We start from the raw sequence: 18,318 nt of genomic DNA, 5'->3' as shown, positions 1-18,318 counted from the left end.
AAAAATCAAACCAAGGAAAGGTGGTGGGTGAGAATGTCCCCATATGATCCAAGTTTACTTTGTTCCTTTCTGGCAGCTCAAATGACCATAGAATCCCTGGTGATTCTAATCGTTTGAAGATGAATGCATAAGGTATGCAAAGTACCTGCATTGAAGAGCTAACTGATCAACTAATTGTTCCAACATGTAGCACACAGCAGCCTCCACAGCGGTGTGTGCCGGGGAAAATGAAATTTAAGACAGGGGAAGTACCACAGCTCCTTTTATTGGAGCAGAAACATAAAAGAGGGGGTTAAACAATAACACATAGGAACATTCATTTGCAATTACTTCCCTTCTAATTTAGTGTAGAGCCTTGGGCTATATGATAAACTAGGAGTTTGGGGCACTTTGAGGCATTACAACTTCCTCTCTTTTCGTAGATAAGAGTCCAAGAATAAACTCTCCTAGAAGTTTCTACATTTAACCTTTGGTGCCAACCAGCTGGCATTTTTTAACCTTTTAAGTGACCATTGAACACTTTCCTTCAAAACCTGATGCTGTAGTTTCCCAAATCTTCCCCATTTCTTTTCCTTAGCAATTGCTTTCCTTTTCCTCAGCTTCTTTTTCCTGAGCTCATTGCTCCCCTTAGTAATGGCAGTACTAAATTTACCAGTTGGGAAACTTTTAAAGACAAGATGTAAATCAGGTACCTGGGATTGAAATGAATTTCCAAATGGTTGTTTATTCAGATGGGTCCAAAAGGTCCAGTTAACAACTGATCTCTCTGGGCTGTGGAACTGAAATATCATTCAACCTAATTCTAATCATCATGTATAGAATTTTTATCAGAAAAAAGTATATTCCCAGTTATATATTCATTTATTTATTCATAAAATATCAATGAATGCCCACTAAGGGCCAGGTAGCATGGATAAAATAGTAAGTAAGTACCACGATCTCATGGAGCATTCAGTCCAGTGGTTAAGAGAGTCAGTTAAACTCATTCACACACACAAAGGGTGAGAAGGGCAAGTGCAAGATGCCACATAAATGCACTGCAGGGCCCTGTAACAACCTGAAGGATGAGCAGGAGTAAGAGGGTAGCGGTGGCGACAAAGAGGAGACAGGTCCCAGGCAGAGGGCACATTGCGTAGAGGAAGAAGCAGGAGGAGTACAGTTCACTGAAGCACTTAAAGAACCAAGCACGCTGGCGCTCAGCTGGAAAGGGGGCTGGTGACGGGGCAAGCTGGGTGGGTAGGCATGGGGCTCACAGGGTGCAAGGACCAAGCGAGAACTTTGTCCCAGGGAAACGGGGAGAGTTCAAGCAGGTCAGTCACATGGCCCTGCATTCTTTTTAAGGCATGCTTATCAAATTTGGGAGTGCATAAAAATCACCTAGCGGGCTTTTAAAAATATAGTTTCTTAGCTCCTACTTATGTGAATAGAGAGTGTGAATAGTGGCTCTGGAGATGGGCTTGAGGATTTGCATTTCTATTAAGCTCCTAGGTGATGCTGACGCTGCTGGTCCAGGGACCACACTTGGAGTAGCACTGTTTTATAACATTCACTCTGGCACTCTGCAGGATATGTTGAAAAGAGGAGAGACTGAGAACAAAAAGCTGTCAGGAAATTCAATTTGTCCATTCATCCATCCATCTATCCATCATCCACCCATCCATCCATCCATCCATCCATCCATCCATCCATCCATCCATCCATCCAACAAATGTTCATATTGGAAGAGTATGTGCCAAAATCCATTGTAAACATGGTGATAGAGAAGCAAACAGAACAAAATCTCTTTTCTCATAAGCTTATATTCTAATCAAGAAAACAGACCAAAAAAATCTAATAAATAAATAAACTATATTGGTGATAAGTGTTATGAAGAAAAAGAAAACAAGATAAAGGGCAATGAGAATGGTGGTAGGGGTGGCTGATGCTATTTTAAATAGGTCTCCCCAAAAATATAACATTTGAGTGGAGGTCTGAACACATATCTGTTGTCTCCAAAGTAGGATAACAAGCTTGGAGTTAATTAGTACAAATATTCTAGGTCTCTTCTTGTGTGACCTTCTATTTTTACCTTAGGGTTTTATTTGTTTTTCAGATAGACTTTTTCCTGGTAACTCAGGTCATGTAAATAGTCCTAATGTCTAGCACGTCTGACACTTTACTTCTTTCCCATTTTTATTTATTAATATTTTATAGGCAGGTCGAGCGAGGAGGGAGAATCAGGACTAGTTTTCTGTCTTCCTAATTAAGAATGAGAGCTTAGTTCATCACCTTGAGGTGGGGGTGGTGAGGGGACCCAGTGGAGAGAGGAGAGGATGAGCAGCATAATTAGGAATCTTTTCAAATTATACACTTAGCTTTCTGCTGAGTTGGCAGAGAGGGGAAAGGATTTGAGGACCATCGTTAGTACTTTTGAATGGACAACATACTGCAAAAATAATGCTTACCTTTCTAAAATTTATTGGAAAATTGGGAATATTTATCTTTAACTTTTATCTAAACCCCAGTTTATCATTAATAATTTGAAAATTCTTTTTACTCACAAAGTTTCTGGGTTTTCTGCATACCACCAAACTAGCTTGAGGGTTTAATCATAATGAAAATCCACTGTCCTAAATCTGTCAGTGTACCTCTGCTAGACTCAGAGTGAGAAGGTTCTCCTTGATAGCTCAAATTCCAATTCTAATGGAGCACAAAATAAAAATGATTAGATGATATAAGCTGATAAATAGTTGACAAAGTATGAAAATATGCTTAACCCCTCTCATAATAAAAGAAATGGAAATTAAAACTATACCAGGACACCATTTTTTTTACTATTAGATAGGCAAAAATTAAAAATATTCCTAATAAATAATGTTGGGAAGCATTGTTATTTATGGGGAAACAGACATTCTCATACACTGTCAATAGGGCATAAACTGTTGCTCTACCGGACCTTATTCGGGCATTGCCGTTTCCTGGCTTACAAGTAAGGGAAGAGAGAACATGGCCTGATATTTTCAGGCCCAGACATGCCATTAGAGAAAGTCACATTCATAGGAGCTAAGGGAATATGGAACGTAGCTGGGCACCCAGATGCCCAGCAATAACTAACTGGATCTCTATGCAAGAAGGAGAGAATGGATTCTGATAGACCATTAGTGGACTGCACCATATCATTAGATGTATATCTAAAGCAAAGACCAAATGCAGGAAACATTCAGTATTGACTCATTAGAGTCCATCCTCTCAAGAATGAGAACTTAATGTTTGTGCAGAAGCTTAACGAAGACGGATAGTTATCTACCATAAAAATACCCACTCCTTCAGCCTGATACCACCCAAAAGGCTTGTGTTTCCTGGGGACTGTCAGTTTATGGTGCCCTTTCCTACTGTGGTTTACTCAGAGTTTCTCTGTTGACATTTGGGGCTGGATAATTCTGTGTTGTAGGAGCTGACCTGTGCATTGTAGGATGTTTAGTAGCATCCCAAACCTCTACCTACTAGGTGCCAGTAATGCCTCCTCACCCCCAACCTCCAATGTGGCAACCAAAAATGTCCCCAGACATTGCCAAGTGTGTTCTGGGGGCTAAAGTTGTCACCAGGTTAGCTATCATCAAAATTGCAGAAAATATGGCAATTTTGATGAAACATACCTTTCAATTAACCTCTTTCTATGAATACATGGTTAACCCTCTATCTAATCACTTAACAACAACAACTGTATTGTGAAAGTGATTTCTGTGAGCATCAATAGCCTCTTTTCTTACTTTATATTAGATCATGCTGCTTCAGATGTTTTTAGTCATGGTTTATGAAACATGTTTGACATCAAGATTTAGATTATTAGGTTAAGTAAAAAGCAATTTGAAAATGGTTCAGCGGTGGCAAAAAAATAAGATGTTTATGTAAGAATGTAAATTATGTAGGATCATTAGGTTGTAAAGAGTCAGTAACAGCTGTTTTAGGAGGAAGTTTGACTGCATATTAATTGGGCTTGTTAAATGGATTTCCACCGTAAGTGTACAATTTGCCTAATCCTGTTCAAATTATTATACATCTTTACAAGATAAAAAATTTGCTTAAGAAAGAAGGTTAAAATTTATGTTCTACTTAATCTTTCTGCCTTTGGATTTAGACAAGTATTTGACTGTCAAAGCTCTAAGCGAGGTGCCTGGGGACTACACCCTGCCTCCTTTCAAGGGGCTGGCGGTGTGGGGAGTGGGAAGGTAGGAAGAAGCCAGACCGCGCTCCTCCACTCTCAACTCTTCTGAAAGAATTTAAGGAAAAGGGAATCGCCACCTAATATTGAATAGCATCCCCTGTGGCTTTATCCTCTTGGATTCGCCTTCTCATAAGAAAAATGTCCATACCCACAGCCTTTTATGCCTGGTTGGCCCATTTTACATCTCCTGAAAAACCTACCTAGCAACAGAAACTGATTGGGTCAGGGGTGGGCACATGACCCAAGAACATCTGATTTTTGACAGTGACATGAATTGGTGATGAGCTAAACCAAACATACTTCCTCTTGAAGATTTAATCTAGGAAATGTGCAATGGAAGTTGAAGTGAATAAACTGCACAGAGAAATGGGTCATGAGGCAGTCAGGATCTTAAGACAGACTCAGAGCTATACATTATGCCAAACCAGCATTATGAATAAGAAAATTATTTATGAGTATACAGAAACTAAAATTTAGAACAAATGTGTTCAGAACAGAGGAAAACAATAACTTATTGACTAGCTGTTTGGGAAACTTAAAAAAAACTAATTTTAAGTTCCCACCTCTCTCCTTTAACAAGAATTATTGAAAGGGCTACATCAAAAGCTAATATTGTGTCTTGGTCAGGTGTGTCAGCTGTGGAGGTAGGCAGCCTGGGTTGGAATCCCAGATTTATACTTTAGTAGCTGAAGGTTCATATTTGTACAATTTGCAAAACTCTCTGTGCTGCAATTTTTTCCTTATTAGAATCTGGAGAAGATAAAGCTGAAAGGAACCTTGTTAAAAATATTTTTCTTCTTAATAAGTGGGTCTCTGGATATGCTCACCTTCTTTTGTTCCATGTCCTCACTAGTGTTTGGGGCCTTCGGTTTTTCTGTTACTTTTCCAGTTCCTGAGTATGTTAAAAACAAGAGAAAACACCCACCCATTGTAAGCTAGTTAGTAGCTGAGAATATTGTACCCTTCTGGGAGGTTTGGGGGCAAGATGTTCCTTTTTAGGATACTAACTGCTGACAACCTCTCAGGTCCCTACGCAGTACAGCTCCACCTTCTCCAGCCTTACCTCTTTATTTTTGTTCTGAGATAATCACTCTAGCGCTGACAGAGTTCTTGATCTCAAATATGTCTTTCTCATCCAAGTTTCCAGGCTTCCACTCATTATGGATCCTTACCTAGTATTCCCCATACGTTTCTCCTCTTGGCTTTCTCTGAGCCCTTTCCTCCTACAAGGTCTTCTATGAACCATCCATGACCATCCCACCTCTGACAAAGATTCTCTCCTTGACCTTGGGCTTCTGTCTCCATCTTCAAACAGTCTGGCTTTAGCATGAATCTTGCTAAGTCAGTTTAGCCAAAATCCCTCATCATATTATCTGATCACCCTCCATATCTGACCAAATTCCTCATCCCCCACCACCCTCTAGGTAATATCTGATCACCCCTGCCTGCCTTCAGCAAGAATCTAATTAGGTCAGTTTAACAAAAAAAATTTGCCCTACCCTCTTAGTAATTTCCATCTACCACAACCCCTCACTCTGCTCCTTGGTGAAAAATCCACACTTTTCCTTGCTGCATTTGGAATTAAGCCTGATCTCTCTCTCCCTGACTGCAAAATCCCATTACAGTGGTCTCGATACCTAGGACAGTAGTCCCAAGTCAAGCCTGCTTACCATGTTAACTAGTGTCAGGAATATCTTTTCTTTACCACTCACATTGGCCTTGCCTTCCTCCTGTCTCACCGTGTGCACAGCCCATTCCAGCCACTATAAGCTGTTTGTGGTGTTATTGCCGTGCCTCGGGGTCTGCATCAAATTGTTCCATGTCTAGTACAGTGCCTCAAACCCTAAAAGTGTTTCATAAATAACTGCCAGTTCTTCTAGGGATAAACATAGCTCTGTCAATTTGCCACAAGACTGGGGCAATGTGGTGGCTGAGAACCCCTGGAAAACCCTGCCAAGAAGCTTTGTCAGTGACTTGTGGGAGCAGGGGATTATCACCGCCCTGCAGGTTGGATTGTCCAGAAGGCAGATTCTAGGATGGTGTTGAATGTGCAGGAGGGGAGATGACTAGAGAAGAGAAGAGAAGGAAGCAAGACTGGGAAGAGACATAAACTGGGCTGCAGAGCAGTTACAAGGCCTGGGCAGTCCCATGAGGGCCGCTGAAGCCGGGATAATCAACCCTTCAGAGACTTCCCAAATCAGAGCAAGGGGACAAGACCTTTGTACCTCCTCTCACCCCACTGACCAGCTTTTAGATACTGGCTGCCCTGAGAAGGGGCAGCAATCTCCAGTTGAAACAACTCCCAGAGAAGGCAGACAACTGAGGTCTATCCACCAGCAGGATTCCCAGAAACTGGGGGAATATGTCCTTCTGTGCTGAAAGGGGATCTGAGGGGCAGAGCACAGTGTCCCAAACAGATGTCTACAAAGACTTCAGGATACTGAGGCTGGAAAGATCTAATCTAGGCGGTACTGACAAAGGCCTTTATCTGTGTCAACACCTGCTTTTCACTCCTCAGTAGGTTCTCTCTTGCCTGTGTAATAAGGTATAAACCTTTGTCCCTGGCATCCCAGCTCTACAATGGACTTTTCTTTTGTTCGTTCCTTCACAACCCCCAGAATATCAGAATTACTTCTCCTTAGCTCACGTTTGCTCCTCTGCATGAAATATCCCTTGACAATCCAAGCCACGTCCCCCCTGGAGGCAACCCTTTCCTTCATGTCTTGTCCCTCACTGCCCCTCGCCCCGGCGGTTCCCCCTCCCACGGCTCCCGCCGGCTGTCCCACCCGCTGTCCCACCCGCTGTCCCACCTGCTGTCCCACCCGCTGTCCCACCCGCTGTGCGTGGCAGTGCATCTGGGAGATGCGCGTGTCTCTCTGCCCGGGAGACATGAAACTCCTCGAGGGCACAACCTCTATTTATAACACTCAGCCCAGGGCCTGGTACGCAACTGTCGTCCAAAATATATTTACTTCTCGAACCCTGGCTCAGGTCAGCTGTGTAGGAGAAAAACATCTTTGCTTCTTTAAAATGCTCATGAATGGGCCCCACTGAACTCTCTTCACACCTGGGCGCCCGGCTCCAGTGAGAGCTCGCAACTCACAGGCCAGGAGACAAGAGAAAACAGGGAAAGCCAAGGCCGAAGCCCCCGCAGATGTCCTCACTCACCGCGTACGTCGGCACAGGAAATAAAGAATTCCTGCCATCGAGTGACTAGTGGAAGCTTAGTGCGGGCACGCAGAAGGACACGCACACGAGCTGAGTTCGTCACGCATAGCCTGATCTGGGTAAAGCTGAGTTCAAGTACATCAGAAATTTTTGAAGAGTCAACAAAATTTCAAAATTCACCATCATTTCCTGAAAGTAGAGTCTGGTAAAATGGGCTTATCGCCTCCTTTTTAACGCACATATGTGATTTCCTGCTTACAGCATTTCCCAAAGGGATGAGAAAAGATATTTTACAACCAGGGAAGTTTTATAAGAGGGATTATCTATAGTTCCTGAATAAGGAGCCGTCTCCCTCCAAGCACACCTGCAGCTCCTAATAACTGACTTATGCAACTTTCCTCTACTCGGGTCAAAATTGGCAACAAATGTTGTATATGTCTCAAAAAAGTGAAGTTTTAAATTTTGCATTTACTGGTTCTTGAAGCTGGTTCCCTCTAGTTTACCGGCGTGGAGGGGTGGGTTTGCAGGGAGCAATTAGGGAGAAGATAGCCAAAGAAACACAAAGTCAGTTGAAAAAAGAAATCTGTGTGTCTGGCTCTCTCTATGAATTATGACTATTCAAGGGGGAAAAAAATCTGAACCTTTGCCAAAAGCCTGGCGCGTAAAGGGACAGCTGGCGTTTTCTGCTAGGGGTTACAATGCATGACTTGTTCCATAAGGGAGGAAGGAGATCACTTACCACAGCGACTCACACATCCATGAGGCGCTGGCACATCTCTACCTCGTGAGGCATTTTCTTCAAAGGAAAAGAACTGGATATTTCAGGAAGGTCATGGAGGATCTCTGGGTGCAGACACGCTGACCTTCCTGGTAGAGATTTGTAGCCCTTGTGGTGTGCGGACTCGGCCTCTATAGATGCCTTCATTGTGCTATAACTTTTATACAGGATGTATTGTTTAAACTGCCAACCCTAATTCCAATTCCCTTGGAGACTCAGGAAACTCTAATCAAATCAAATAAAACCTCATTGTGTTCTTTTTTGGGTTGAGATGCAAATAACATTTTGAACAAGAATGGAACAAACACATAAATGTGGCACAAAGCGGGATCTTTCTATGGGACTCTAAAATGTATATGTCTTAAACAGAAAAATACGGATGAGTGCAGAATTCCTGGGAATACAATGATACATTTAAAGGTTGATCGTAGGAACCAGAGACTGTCACTGCTGTGCTCTGCCCCTGACTCTGTGATCACACAGGTCTGTCTGTTCACTTACCAGCCCTGAGAACAGCACCGCCCAGTGTGGCTTAAACTCAGAAGGCCAGCCCTCCTCACCAGGGTCAATGCACACACATGGGGATAGTCGCATCTTTTCCTAACTCTAGGTTTAAACATACAAACAAAAAAATTTTCAAGGCTCATTGGGCAAATCACATCCAGTGAACTAGGATCAGTTTATTGTATGCATTCGGGGTTAAGTTCCTAGAGTTCTAAAATTAGTGGAGGGATCAGACTTCATCTTGCTGGTTGAGCACATCGGGATACACTAATTTAAAGATTTGTCACATATTTGGTTTGCGTTGGTCTCGTGTTAAAATAGATATTCACAATGCTTACAAAGAAAAAAAATAGAACCTGGTGCATTTAAACCAACCTTGAAGGGTTTGTTTTGGGGGTTCCTCAAACAAAGGGGAGTAGGTTCCAGCATTTACAGTAAGAACCTTCTGGAAAGCAGCTAGCTGGAGATTCCACTTGGTTTTTTTAACAGTGAAACATACCAGTGCTGTGTCTTCGTGGGCCATGGCCTCAGCTATGATGCTGCACTCATGGCTCAGGGGTGGTTCAAATTCAAGGGCAGCTCTGAATCATAGGAACAGAGAGCAGGCCCCTCACTTGCTATTTGAGAACCCTGCACATGTATATTTAGACCTCTAGCAATTGTGGTGAGCCTTCAAAAGGAAGAAGTAACTTTGGTCGATGTGAATAGTATTTTCCAAAAGGGCTCTAGTTGACTGAAAGATTTTTCTATCATTTAAAATGTCTGTAGGCAGGTATATTAAATATAAAGAATTTTTTCTCAGCAGGATTTTATAAAATTGCTTAATGTTCATATTAATGACGAAAGACCTGAAACAAAATAAGAGGAGCCCACCTTGTACTTTATACTGTTTGCTCATATTACACATAAATGCTTCAGGAAGCAGATAGTTACCGTGCCTATTAAAGAGATCCGTTTCTACTTCATCTCCAGGCTTGCTTGCTTTATTACCTCAGTGAATAAAGGAGTTCGTTTACCATTTTTGTCATCGAGCTTTCATCTTTCTTCAAATTTTAGTCCATAATATCTTGTATGAGAATACATATTTCTTAGAATGAGCAATGTCTATAATCTTTTAAAATATTATACAAAGAAAAAAAAGGCAGTCCTTAGTCATTTATTGAAGAACCCTAATTTGAAATCAGTTTTTTCTTTATCATTTTAGTTTTTTAAAATTATGGTAAAATATTCTTAACATAAGTTTGCTAAATATTCTTAAACGTAAGTTAACTATTTTTAAGTGTATAGCTCAGTATTGTTAAGTACACTTCATATTATTGTACAACCAATCTCGAAAACTTTTTCATCTTGCAAAACTAAAACTCTGTGCTCATTAAACAACTCCCCATTCCCTCCTCCCCCCAGTCCCTGGCAACTCCCCTTTTACTCTCTGTTTTTATAAGTTTGACTACAAAAATAGCCAATATTAGTGGAATCCTACAATATCTGTCTTTTTGTGGCTGGCTCGTTTCACGTAGCATAATGTCCTCCAGGTTCATCCATGTTGTGGCATGTGTTAGCCTTTCCTTCCTTTTTAAGGTTGAATGAGACTCTGCTATACAGATAGACCACATTTTGTTTACCACTCATCCACCGATGGACACTTGAGCTGCTTCCACCTTTTTATGGCTATTATGAATAATGCTTCTATGGATATAAGTGTACAAGTATCTGTTTGAGTCCTAGTTCTCAATTCTTTTGGATATATATCCATAAATGGCATTAGTGAATCATCTGATAATTCTATTTTCCCTTTTTTGAGGAACCACCATACTGTTTTCCATAGCAACTGCATCATTTTATATTCTCACAAGCAGTACCCAAAAGTTTAATTTTTCCACATCCTAACCAACATGTTATTTTTTTTTTCCTGATAGTAGCATCCTGATGAATGTAAAGTGATTTTAATTTGCATTTTTCTGATAATTAGTGATGTTGAATATCTTCTCATATGCTTGTTGGCCATTTGTATATCCCCTTTAGAGAAATGTTTATTCAAGTCCTTTGCCTATTTTTTAATTGGGGTACTTGTTTGCTTGTTGTCAAATTGTAGGAGTTCTTTATGTATCCTGGATATTAATCCCTAATCAGATATATAACTTGCAGATTTTTCTCCCACTCTATATAGGTTGACTTTTTATTCTGTTGACTGTGTTTTTTGATACATGGGAATTTTTTATTTTAATGTAATCCAATTTATCTATTTTTACATTTGTTGCCTGCAACCACAGTTGAGATTTGTACATTGTATAGAAATTGATCAAAATTCTACATCTGTAGTTGAATTTAATGCTGTTTCCATTTGGCAATAGTTTCTAGCAGTTTTTCAAGTTTTTAATCTTGATGGACAAGATGTTGATGCATCCTTTTAAAGGGTTGAATTGATGAAAATGTAGAAATTGGAGTATATTTAGAGAGCAACATTTTTGTCCAGCCAGATTTCTGCTGCTCATTTTTTCCAGTGAAAGACTAAAGGAATTTTTTATTACCATATATTTTAGCTCTCCCAAGCACAGTAAAGAGGAAGAAATTATACTTTTAACATACAATCAGAAATCTATGCATTCAGACCCAACAGAGAAAAGCAAGAGATACTGTTCCTCTCAGTAACTACAATTAACACAACCTGCCTTTCTCTAAAAACCAAATCTTTTTATCTACATTGAGACTAAACAGGAGTTTCTTTGTATGGTCCTCGAAGGCATGAATGCTGAGAAGCTAACTCTGAGGGATAAAATAGTAAAGAAGCTCTCTTTGTGTTAAGAGAGTAACTGCTTAACATTTGTGCAAGTTACCTCATTTTAGTGAAAATGCTTCTATACGATTGTAGTTTCCTGGTGGAAAATATGGTTGCAAAATATCAGTAAAGCTTATACGCATTTACAGGCAAAATGAGTAACAAGAAACAAACATTTGTTATTCTTTTCAAATCTTAAAATCTTCTTCTGATTTTTTTCTCCACTTTATTGTGATATGTTGAAATAATAGATCTATAATGTGGGGCATTTTGTTGTTGCTGTTCTACTCAAACCTGTATTTGAGCAGTAAGAAGTATTTTACTTTCTTTTTTTCCGTGATAATCAAACAGCTACTAATGTGGATAAAGTTTAGAGTCCACAAGTATCTTCATTATTCTCTGTCATTCATAGAAGATGGGTTTTGACAGGTCAAATCTGAGCTTGGTCTTTGAGAACGTTCAAGATCTCAAGGTTATCTCGGACTTTGCTGAGATTGACCACTTTTGACTCTCAGCTCACTGAGGGAGAATGCATTCCTGCTGGTCATGGGCTACTCTTTGTCCTTGTGTATGTGAGATTTGTAAGGACTTGGATAGTGTCATGATGACCGTGTGACACCTTCTCGAGATGAGCACCTGGTTGGATGACACATGTGTGGCTCTTCCGGTGAATATTTGACTATCTATGGAAAGACACATTGTGTTTATTACATTCAAAAGAAATGTCTCTTTTCTCTTTTTTTGTTGCTCTGACATTAATATTGCTTTTACATCTTGTATTGGGAGAATACATGTTTTGGTGAGGAAATTTAGAAATAAAATGGAGAGAAATAGAAATAAAAGAAATGATGGAGAATTAAAGAGAAAGAAAGCAGAATGATTAGGAGGAGGGAAGAGAAAAAAAGGAAAAGTAAAATAAATCTGCTAGTTTCCCACAGCTTTGGAATTTATACTGTAATTATTATTCGAATGACCTCACACATCAGGATAGGAACATGGGAAGAGTTGATTAACTGAGAATTCAAGCTGGCGGAGCCTTTGAAAAAACTCTATCTAATTTAGCCCCACAACTTGAAAAGAAAAAAATACCACACTCTGAAATGGTTTCCTCAATTTCTCCTTAATAGTTAATAGCAGAAATGGAACTAGATGTAATGACCAAGTCAGTGCTATTACGTGACAAATAAAGGATGATCAAAATTCTAGATTAAGCCAACTCAAAATTTCATGAAGCCCTCTCTCTCTACAGCGTGCATTCTACATCCTGCCGTTGCATCAGCCCCTTGGTGCTGTGCAGACAATGGAGCTGCTTCAGAGGCCCTGGGGAAGGAGGCAGGAAACGGGGTTGGGCTCTGCCATGGCGGCAAATCTCTTCACTTTTCTGAGCTTCAGTTTCTTCATCTGAAAAATATGAGAGTTGAACAGATGACTTTTAAAGTCTTTTCCAGGTCCAAAAATAAATTTCTAGAAATATATCCTCATTCAAGTTCACATATAACTCCCCACATAATCAGCCCTGGAGCACTTTTCCCAGAGCAGTATTTGCCTAGTAGATGCCATCAGCGTGCAGCCTGCCATGTCAGCAGCCAACCTGGTCGCCTAGTTGCTCTACTCACTTTCAGGCAAAGTATTTACACCACCCAAGTTTGTATTCTTGATTCTGCCAAGCAACATTGTTTAAATTACTCAAAGGAGGAGGCTTTTAGTGTTATTTTTATTTGTTTGTTTTGTTTTGTTTGCTTTTTCTTTTTGTTTTCTGTTTAAATTCTCAACAGAGAACAAAGCAAAGGGCATTAGGAGATCACATATGTCTCTCAGCTCCTGTGCTGGGCTCTGAACATCATCCTAGAGAGCACAGGTCTCTCTTTTCCAGCCCTGAAAATCTTAAAAGCAAACTTTAAATTTGTACAGCATGAAGTTAACGCCAATACATTATGGAAAGAACCTCAAAAATAGACTTGGTTTATTAAAGAACAAAAAAATGAAAACAGATGTAAGACTTTTGTAAACAGTAGAAAATGCTCTACAGATGGATAGATGAATAGATTGCTGTAAGAGCTGATATACTTACAACTAAGTAGGGGAAGCGTACATCCTGTTTAGCCTGGGATAGGCCTGATCACTCCTGTAAGACTTTCATAAACAGTAGAGATTTCTCTACAGATGAGTGGATGAATAGATTGCCATAAGAGCTGATGTACTTGTAACTAAGTAGGGTGAGCATACATCCTGTGTAGTCTGGGACAGGCCTGCTCACTCCTGTTGTCCAAGTGTAACTATTAATAACACCTTCTTTCATTCTAAAAGTGTCCCTATTAAGATATTAACTAGCATGGTCACCACTCAAATTAGCCACAGTAATAAAAGGAAGTCTTCCCTATCCCAGGAGTGAAGGAGACAGCTCTCCCCAAGGCTCCCTTTCAAGATACTCACCTTGAAAGTCAAACTCAAGAACACTGGCCACCTATATATCCATTACAGCCAGGTTTATTGTCCCACCTCAGTTGCCTCTCTGCCAATTCATGAGAAAGCTATTTGAACATACTTGCCGCTGACCTCACCCCTATCTGAGCCCATATGAGAGCCGATTCCCAAAGGCAGCATCTTCTGAGCCATGTGTCACGAGGAGACACCTTCTTCTTTGTTGAGAAAGATTGGCTTTCCACAGCTTAGCCCATATTCTCCCCCTTTTTGGGAGAAAACTAGGCTCCTCAAAGATACGAGATGGGGGGAGGGTGTGTTAACTATTAATATGCACCATATGCTAATACTTATAAAAAGGGACAGTTTTGTACTAGACAACAAAAAAATTTAAAGCTGACTTGTGGTCAAGAGAAGTGGACTGTCAATCCGCTGTGTGTTTTTATAAACATGAGGCAAAACAAATTTTCCGATTTTTTTATGGATCAGTGATAGGGGAGTGGGATGGTAGTTGCTATGCAAGACAGCACTTGTAGCACCATCCCTCATATGGAAAGTCAGATCATCACATCTGGGCTTTTCCAGGAGGTGCTGAGCATCTCATAACACAGAGGAACACATGTGGGTGAACGGGGCCCTTTTGTTCCCTGTGAACTCAGACATATCCTGGAGGGACAAACGGAAAAGGGATGAACCGTCCACAGGAGGCATGTTTATTCTACAAAGACCCCCCCTTTTGCTATGGTGGTTGTTTTTATTTTTAATTTTGTGGAAGGATATGGTAAATAAACTGTAAGGGTTTGTTTTTGCTTTATAACAAGTAGAGTTTCTCTAAATAGTCAGCTATCTCAGCAGTAGACAATAATCACCCATATCAAGTATGTCCTCAGAGGACAGCAAGAAGGTTGTGTTTATGACCTGTGATTATGTGCACAAGAGAAAAACAATTTTCATATTTTTGTGTGTTTTTATTCTGCAGAAAATATTAATTAGAAATTTTAAGTGACCATATCTTACTCTAGGAGAATTTTTTTAAATTGAAGAATTAATAAAGTGTTTCAAGACCTTTCAAAGTAACAGAATCAGAGTAAACAATTATTCACTTCTTCATAGGGCAGCAAACATTAATGCTATTATTAATGTCATTAATATTTAAGTAGAAGAAAAATAAGTCCTTCATTATGAAAATATTTTAGTAAACTGAGACTTAGTTTTCTGGAAACTGCACCATTCTCATATCTAGCTTGTTCATCCTATCTAAAATTTTGTTTTCTTTTTAAGAAACCTCTCATCAGCCATATCTCCAAAGCCATGCCTTCCTATAAAGTACCTTTGATGACTTTTATGTAAAGCTTTCCTTCCTAATCCTGCAAGCCCTTTCAGCTAACCTCTGGACTCTTTTAAAGATCACAGAAGGAGCTGGACTGAACTGAATCGCATGCTTTTTCAACTTCTGGTAGATTCTGTTCCCACAGTAGTTATTTGTCCCAGGTTCCCAGGGAATTTCCCCAAGACATGCGACAGAGAGAATCACATCGGAGGCCCTGAGTGTTTGTGCACAACATCAATATTGTATTTGCACGGCCTCCACGGAGCATGACGTTTGCTCTCTGCCTAAAAACATTTGTTTGCTATGCTGGAGTTAATTTTCCCCCTTCAACATTTTATCTTCTCTATCTTTGTATCCATCACATTATTTATTCCAACATATTTATTGATCCTAACTATGTCCCATAAATTAACTGATGAGAATTAAATGGTCCAAGCAGGCCTTGGGAGCTTTTTCATCATGGAAATGATTTCAATCTCTGAGGGGTGTTTTTCTTTTTCTATTTTTGTTTCCATTTTCTTTTTCTTTTTTGTCCCTTTAACGACAGTATTGCAAGTAGGAGGCTTTTAAATAACTCTCTGGGTGAGGCTCACTCCTCTCCTCACTTTTTTAAAAACTTTCTGGTTTATCAAGAAAATCTAGCCATGGGAGAGGACCAGGAGAAAGGAAAACAGCTGAATGAAAGTCTAGGGGGAGCCTTGGGAACACGAGTCCGAGTGGCAGCCTCGCTGGACTCGTGTCCTCGGGCAGCGTCACTGTCCTGCGCGGAGGGGCAGAGAGACTTGATGCCTGACTCTTTCTAGAACATCATGCTGCTGTAACAGCCCTCGGCTGTACCAGCTGTCTGCAAAATCGATGCTTTCTTGGCCTTTTAAGCCACAATGGCAGCCTTAGTTTTCATCTCTGTTCTGGGTTGAGTCTCACTTGAAGTGAAATAAAAGTCACGCCCAGTTTTCCCACACATCAGGCTTCTTCCTCCGTGAAGACCTTTGCTTTCTTCCCTCAGAGCGATGACCTGATTACCGTCCTTCAAACAGTAATGTCCTGGAGGGCCAAGGTCACCGGGATGCCATCCTGTTTATCTGGATTCTGTCCCTTTGAGAAACGGCGAATGCTTTCCGAGGCCAGCAGGAGGGGTGAGCTTATATTTGAAGCACACGCAACTTTTGTTTTCAACAGACAGTTTCTTTTCATCAGGTTCAAACAAGGGCTCCCGCACCGTCCATCAGCCGGTTCTCCCACACCGTAAATCCGATTCAGTTGTTTAATTGACAGGAAACTGGTGTGAATGGGTTGAACTTTTTTAAAACTTTATTTTCAAGGAAAGAGCTCAGCCTCCAGGACCCCATTTTAGAAATCAGAGGTTAATTCCTTTTCAGAATTAAAATCACTCAGTTCTTCCTCCTGCCCTATTCTCTGTAACCATTTCACAGCTATGATACAGCTTCACGCAGCAATGCGACAGTCTCAGTGTATAAGTGAAGAGCTTTTCAAGTACTAACCAGAATGAAAAACCTAACATTTCAATATCCATTTCAAGTTTTTTATCTGCTAAATACATGAGTATCACCTGGTTTGGCTAGTCTTCCATATTGGGTATTAAATGCACAATACTCATCACTTTCTTCAACTTAATTCTGTACTCATTTGCTGTGTTTAAAGATATTGTTAATTAATAAATAAATCCTAGTAGAAAATGGGAGATACTAAGCAGTACTGGAAAGACATTTTTCTAGTGATTGTAATTTTTGTTGTTCATATGCTTTGTATCGATAGGGAAAAAAGGAAGCTTTCTATCTTCTGCGTCTAAAGAAAAGTTATGTTTTTAAACTTCTAAAACCATAGTTCCTTGTAATAGAATCACTGAAATTTTGATCAGATTTACTTTTAAAAAGAAGCATTAAAAACAATGACAATTTTTGCTTCTTTTACAGAACTTTTCGCAGAAATTTTCTCCTTAGTTTGATTGTGATGCACTTGTAATTTCATCATGTTTCTTGTGCTTATGGTTTCCTTTCTTGGATCTGGGGGATCATAGTTCCAGCAGCTTGAAAAATTCCCCTCTGTTATTTCTTCAGATATGTTTATGTCCCTTCCTTCTCCTCTCCTTTGGGAACTCTAGTAATATGTGTATATGGTCATCTGATACCAGCCCACAGATCACTGACATTCTGTTCTTTTTTGTTGCTTAGATTTTGTTTTCATTTTCAGCTATTTTTATTGCTGTCTACATGCTTCATAATCTCTTCTAACACAATGTCTAATATTCTAATCTGCTATTAATCCCACCCAGCAAATTTTTTAAACATTATAGTTTTCATCACTATAAGACACTTAGGGTTTTAATATTTTTCATGTGTTTACTTAACTTGTTCAATCTTACTTCTAGATTCTTCAGCGTATGGAACACAATTAAAATAGTAACTGTTTCAATATTCCAATCTCATTCCATCATCAGTGTCAACCACAGGTTAACTCCAAATCATTGAATATCTTCTAATTATGTTCTTGCTCCTTTGCATACCTTTCGATGCCAGGCACTGTGAATTGGACCTTGTCAGCTGCTGGGTGTTTTTGTGTACCTACAAGTACTTTTGAGTTTTATTCTGGTACTAAGAGAGTTTGTTTCTGTCAGAACCATGGCAGCATTTACTGTAGGACTGATTTTCCCCCATGAACGCTGCAAGATTCTTCTTCGTACTCTAATAGGTGGTCTCTGGATGTGAGGTTCTCTCCTCTAACGGTTGGAAACAGGCTCTATTCCTGGCCCTGTATGAGTTCTGGGTACTGTTCCCCCTAATTCTTTCCGGGGCCTCCCCCAGGTTTAGGTAGTTTCTTCACACAAGTGTTGTAAATGGTGCTCAGCTGAATGCTCCTCTGCAGACCCCGGGAGTTCTCTGCGCAGCTTTCTCTGGTGCTCTGTCACCTCCAGATACCTTGGTTTCCCCAGACTCACAGCTGCCTCCTCCCCCTGCGAGCTCTCTGGGCCCTGTGTGGCTGCCCCCTTCTTTGTTGTGACCTGGAAACTCTCCAGGCTGTGGGCAGGGCAATTCTAGGGGTTAAGTGATTTGTTTTCCAGCTCTCGGAGACCCTTCCCTACATGATGTCCAATGTTTTCAAAGTTGTTGTTTTATAGA

Source organism: Miniopterus schreibersii (assembly GCF_964146895.1).
Source record: "Miniopterus schreibersii genome assembly, chromosome: 3".
In the NCBI taxonomy this organism is placed as follows: Eukaryota; Metazoa; Chordata; class Mammalia; order Chiroptera; family Miniopteridae; genus Miniopterus; species Miniopterus schreibersii.
This window is presented reverse-complemented; position numbering follows the sequence as displayed.